General features: G+C 35.4%; 1 pseudogene; it reads left to right on the top strand.

Annotated features, from left to right (window-relative positions):
• Window positions 1–257: 257 nt before the first annotated feature.
• Window positions 258–627, top strand: LOC100966123 (annotated as a pseudogene).
• The last annotated feature ends 5,798 nt before the right edge of the window (window positions 628–6,425 follow it).

The raw sequence follows: 6,425 nt of genomic DNA, 5'->3' as shown, positions 1-6,425 counted from the left end.
TTCAAAGGTATAAACGATGGTGCCCAGAGATAAGGCTGCAGTGGAAATGTTCAGGTCAGGTTTATTGAACGGGGAGAGTGACCTGAGGCAGTTCAAAGATGGCATCTGCAACCAGGGCAATTAGAGACTCCTTTTATATGGATAGTTTGAGGGGGATATTCCACAGCTTGCTTACAGTAATCTGAGAAGAGTTTATTCAAGAAAACTGACCGGAAGCAATGTGGAGAAGGAAGTGACTTGAGAGCATAGCCACCACCATGAGCCTCCTCAACAAACCCAAGAGTGAGATGACCCTAGAGGAGCTACAGAAGTAGGAAGAAGAAGATTTAACACTGGTCCACCCTCTGTGCTCACACAGTCAGTCAAGAACAACACCCAAGTGCTTATTAATTGCCACAATAACAAGAAATTCCTGGGCTGGTGAAGGCCTTTGATAGGTACTGCAACATGGTTCTGGAGAATGTGAAGGAGATGTGGATTGAGGTGCCCAAAAGTGGCAAGGGTAAGAAGAAGTCCAAGCCAGTCAACAAAGACTGTTACACCTCCCAGATGTTCCTGCATGGGGACTCGGTCATTGTGGTCCTGTGGAACCCACTTCTTGCTGGCAAATGGGGCCCTCTTTCCTGAAGACAGCTTGTTCCCCCGTCCTGTGAAGGCCTGCTCTTTGTGATGGGAATAATGAAGCCCTGTGGGTTTTTTTCTTCAAAAAAAGAAAAAAAGAAAGAAAACTGATCAAATGTGGTAAGAATTTAATCCTTGTGGAGATTTAATTTTCCCTATGCCCATTTCCTTCACCTCAGCTCTATGGTGATCTTAAAATCCAACAGTCCACGCTCATGGTGAAAAACAGTAGCTTGGCAAGCACTGGGAGGGTAAAATAAGATTGGAGCTTCATTCCCACAAAGTTGTCATTATTTGACCTGTCTGGTGATTCTCTGAAGATCCCACTCATAAATCTTGTCTTTATTTGACCTGATTTGGATCTTTGCCTGTGAAAATACCATTTTTCTTAGAGGCATCTGCCAAAAACAATCAACAGCAATTTGTTTAACATAGCAGCAGCCTGAGGAGGTAGAAAACTATTGGTGTGAACAATAGGCCAAACAAAAGTTTAAGTGGAAAAACAGGAGAATGAGATGTCCATGGATACTTTAAAAGCTCTAATATATTCTTGGGAATCTAAAAGGCTATATGCCCACAAAGGAAGGACTATACACCAGATGAGAGCTATGTGTGCTAAAGAAGAATGTGCCATGATCAAGATGGCTCTCCTTCATGACTGCATATGGTGTTATGCAAGCAGGAATTAAAGAAGGTATGGCATTACATGCACACAGAGGACCTCTCACAGCAAAGACTGAAAGATTTGTTGGTTCCTGACATTTAGTAAATCTATATAAAATCATTAGCTGTTAGACCGACCAAGAACAAACTTCAATGGCCACATATGACAAAAATACAGATTTTACACAATTAATTCTGAAAAATCGCTAAACAAAAAACAGACAAACAAACAAAAGCCCCATAACTAGCAACAACAAAAAACCTGGGAAAGGGAGAGAATCAGATGTCTAGAGTTGCCTTATGTTATTTTAAATGTCTAATTTTCAACAAAAAATTACAAGTCTTGCAAAGAAAAAGAAAAATGTAGCCCATACACAGGAAAAAAGTACTCAAAAGAAGCTTCACTGAGGAATCCAGAACTTTGGACTTACTAAACACTTTCAATTACTATTTTAAATATATAAAAAGAACTAAGGAAAATCATATCTAAGGAACTAAAATATGAGAATGATGCTTCATAAGAGAATATCAATAGAGAGATAGAGATTATAAAAATGAGCCTGACAGTGGTTATGGTGCCAGCCACATACACTGAGGGTGGCAGGTTCAAACCAGGCCTAGGCCAGGTAAAGAACTGCAACAACAAAAAAATAGCCAGACATTGTGGTGGATGCCTGTTGCCCCTGCTACTTGGGAGACTAAGGCAAGAGAATCACTTAAGCCCAAGAGTTGGAGGTTGCTGTAAGCTGTGATGCCATGGCACTCTACTGAGGGTGACATAGTGAGACTCTGTCTCAAAAAAAAAAAAGAAAGAACCTGACTGATGATGTTGCTGTCACATCCTCTTTCCCCATGAAGCTCTCACTCTCCACTGTGCCCCCAGAAAAACCCCACTCTCATCCCTGAAGTCCCTACAGCCCCACTCCCTGCAGCACATTCTTGGTGAGGGTGAGAAAAAAATAAAAAACAAATAGAAATTTTAGAGTTGAACAGTACAATAACTAAAATAAAAAATTCACTAAAGGGATTCAGCAGTAGATTTGAGTAAGCAGAGGAAAGAGCAGCAAATTTGGCAATAGGTCAAATGAGATTATTCAGTCAAGACCAGAAAGAAAATAAGAATGAATAAAAATGAAGACTCTTAGTGAACTGCTATGCATGTAATGTGAGTTACAGAGGAGATGAGGAGGAAAGAAAGGAACGGAGAGAATATTTGAGGAAATAATGACTAAAACCACTCAAACTTCATTGAAAACATTATCTATATATCCATGACGTTTCAAGCAGGTAGACTCAAAGAGATCCAAACCTAGAAGCATTATAATTAAACCATATAAAGCAAAATATAAAGAAAGAATTTTGAAAGCAGCAGGAGAGAAGTCACATGCAAAGGATCCCCAGCAAGACTAACAATGGACTAACAAAATATACCACTAACCAAAAGTAGTAAACGTGATCTCTAAGAGAGTGTTACATGATTTTCAGTCATGTTTGGTCTTCCCTGTACACAGAAATCACATGACTCTTGGCATACTATACTGATAAAAAATGTTATCCTCTTCATATTATGATCCCTTCCACTTTTCTGATCAGCTTTTCAACTGAAATGGTTTTCTAAATTGGTTGTCCTTAGGAAAGAAGCAATTGTTAATATTATCAGTGTTTAGAATACATTTTTGAAACATAATGTTTGAAATCAGTACTTTTACCTAAAAGCATACAGATTTGAGAGGATTTATAATGAAAGATATTAGAATCTAAAAACCCAGAAGTTTTCCCCATGTAAGTTCTAAAAATTTAGGTAAAATATAAAAAATATAAAGTTTACCACATTAACCATTTTAAGCATACAATTAAGTATACTTACATCGATGTGCAATGACCACCACCATCCATCTCTAGAACTTTTTAATCTTGTCCAACTGGGACTCTGTTATCTATTCAATACTAACTTCTCATTCTTGCCTCTCTGCAGCCTATGGCAACCTCCATTCTACTTTGTCTCCATACATTTTACTACTCCAGGTACCTTCTATAAGTGGTATCATTCAGTATTTGTTGTTTTGTGACTAACCTATTTAATTTTGCATAATGTCTTCAAGCTTCATCCATGTTGTAGCAGGTGTCAGAATTTCTTTCCTTGTTAAGACTGAATAATATTCCATAGTGCGTATATGCCACATTTTATTTATTTATCTATCAATAGACACCTGGGTTGCTTTCACCTTTTTTGGGTATTGTGGATATTGCTGCTATAAACATGGATATATATATTCCTCACTTCCATTTCTTTTGGCTATGGATGCAGAAATGGAATTGCTGGATCACATGGTAATTCTATATTTAATTTGTTTTTAGGGAATCATCCTATTATTTTCCACAGCAGCTGCACCATTTTACATTCCTACTACCAGTGCACAAATCTTCCAATTTCTCCACAACATTACCAACATTTCTTATTTTCTTCCTTTCTTTTTGTAATAGTGGCCATTTGAATGTGTGTGAGGTGATATCTCACTGTGGTTTTGATTTGAATGTTGACTAGGGATGTTAAGCATCTTTTCATATGCTTATCCATTAGCATATCTCCTTTGGAGAAATGACCTTTGTCTATTTTTTTTTTTTAAGAGACAGAGTCTCACTTTGTCGCCCTTGGTAGAGTGCTATGCTGTCACAGCTCACAGCAACTTCCAGCTCTTGGGCTTAGGTGACTCTTTTGCCTCAACCTCCTGAGTAGCTGGGACTACAGGTGCCCTCCACAACACCTGGGTATTTTTTTGTTGCAGTTTGACTGGGGCTGGGTTCAAACTCACCACCTTCAGTATATGGGGCCGGTGCCCTACTCACTGAGTCACAGGCACCGCCCTGCTTTGTCTGTTTTTTAACAGGACTGTTTTTTGTTGTTGTTAAGCAGAGGAGATTTTTATGTAGCCCAGATATTAATCTCTTGTAAAAAAATTTGATTTGCAAATATTTTTTCCCATTCTGTGGGCTTCCTTTAACTCTGTTGATGGTATCCTTTTCATGAATAAAATTCTGAAGATTGTTAAAATCCAACTTACCTATTTTTTTCATTTGTTGCTGTGCTTGTGCTGTATCCAAGAAATTATTATCAAATCCAACATCATGAAGCTTTCCCCCATACTTTCTTCTAAGAGTTTTATAGTTTTAGTTTCTATTTTTAGAATTTTGATCTATTTTGAGTTAATCTTTGTATATGGTATACTATATATTTTTTTCTTATGGCTATCTTGTTTTCCCAGCATCACTTGATGAAAAAAAAATTCTCTACCTATTACAGGGCACTCACACCCTGTCAAAAATCATTTGACCACATATGCAAGGGTTTATTTCTGGGCTCTATTTTATTCCATTGGTCTATATGTCTGTCATTATGACATTACCACATGTTTTGATTACTAGAGATTTGTAGTAAGTTTTGAAATCAAGAAATATGAAACTTTTAGCTTCATGTTTTTCAGAATTGTTTTGGTTATACTGTGTCTCTTGAAATTCCTTAAGAATTATAGGGTAGAATTTTTTTATTTCTAAAAAAATGTCACTAAGATTTTGATAGAGATCACATCGACTCTACAGATCACTTCAGGTAGTAGTGATACTTTAACAATGTAAAGTTCTTCCAATCCATGAACAAGGGTTGTCTTTCTATTTATTGGGATTGTCTTTAATTTCTTTTAGTAACATTTTGTGGTTTTCAGGGTACAAGTTTTTCATCTCTCTGGCAAAGTTTGTTCCTGAGTACTTTATTCTTTTAAAAGCTGTATAAATGGAATTGTCTTCTTAATTTTCTTTTCAGATTTTTCATCTTTAGTATATAGAAATGCAAATAATTTTTGAGTGTTGAATTTATACCCTGCAACTTGATTGAATTCATTTATTAGTTCTAACAGTTTTTGATGAATTTTTTAGGGTTTTATACATATAAGATGATGTTGTCTGTGCACAGAGATAATTTTACTTTTTCCTTTATTATCTGGATGCCCATTCTTTCTTTTTCTTGCCTATTGGCTTTGGTTAGAAGCCAAATGAATAGAAGTGGCAAAAGTGAGTATCCTTGTTTTTTTCCTGATCTTAGAAGGGATGCATTTAGTCTTTCACCATTGAGTTTGATGCTGGCTCTTGTGTTTTTTTTTTTTTTTATATGGACTTTATAACTTTGAAGTATTTCCTTCTATTTCTAGTTTGTTGAGTTTTTATTATTATGAAAAGGTGCTAAATTTTGTCAAATACTTTTTCTGCGTCAGTTGAGATCATCATGTAGTTTTTTCCCTTTGTTGTGTTATTGTGGTATATTACTGTGATTAATTTTCATGTGTTAAAGCACCCTACATAAATTTTGATCTGTAAACTAACTGACATTGAATGCTAAGGCAGTATAATATTTACTGTAATAAATAATTTTGACCACTTAAAAATCACTCATATTTTGTGTTTGTCTCTTTCTTGCTTATAACTTTTTCCTTTTAAGGTTATTTTAAAAGATTATGGAAGTTCATCATTTTCATTTTATACAATTTAAGGTGTTTTAAAGAGGCATAGAACAAGTTGGTAATAAAAAAAAAAGCTGGAATGAACTATTTGGAGAAACTACTTATTACTTTAAAGAGGATTCTTGAGATGATTTCAAACTTGTGAAACAATGTAATTATATAACACTTTAATAGATCTATTCAATTGTAGTGATAGATATGTAATTTTCTCATTCTGGGAGGTTTTTTTGCTCTTAGTATTTTGGAATTTAACTTCCTCTTGAAAAGCAATAAAGCTGGGATAGGTGTGTCAGGTGATATTCTCAGCACTCCTACAAGCTGAAAAGCAGAGTGAATGTGCTGTAATAGCAGCACTGTCCAGTACAAATGTGCTATGAGCCACATGTGTACATTTAATTTTTGTGACAACCATATTTTAAATATAACTTGTTAAAGGGTAAATTAATTTTAATATGCTTTATTTAACCTGAAATAGTACATTCTAAATATCATTTCAATATTTAATTAACTTTGTGAAATTAATTTTTGAGATTATATTTTGTACTGAATCTTTGAAATACAGTAGATACTTTACACTTACAGCACATCTAAATGTGTACTGGCCCTATTTTAAGTGTTCACGCAGTAGAG

The sequence above is a fragment of the Otolemur garnettii genome, unplaced genomic scaffold (genome assembly GCF_000181295.1).
Source record: "Otolemur garnettii isolate 467f Iridium unplaced genomic scaffold, OtoGar3 scaffold00026, whole genome shotgun sequence".
Taxonomy (NCBI): Eukaryota; Metazoa; Chordata; class Mammalia; order Primates; family Galagidae; genus Otolemur; species Otolemur garnettii.
This window is presented reverse-complemented; position numbering and strand designations above follow the sequence as displayed.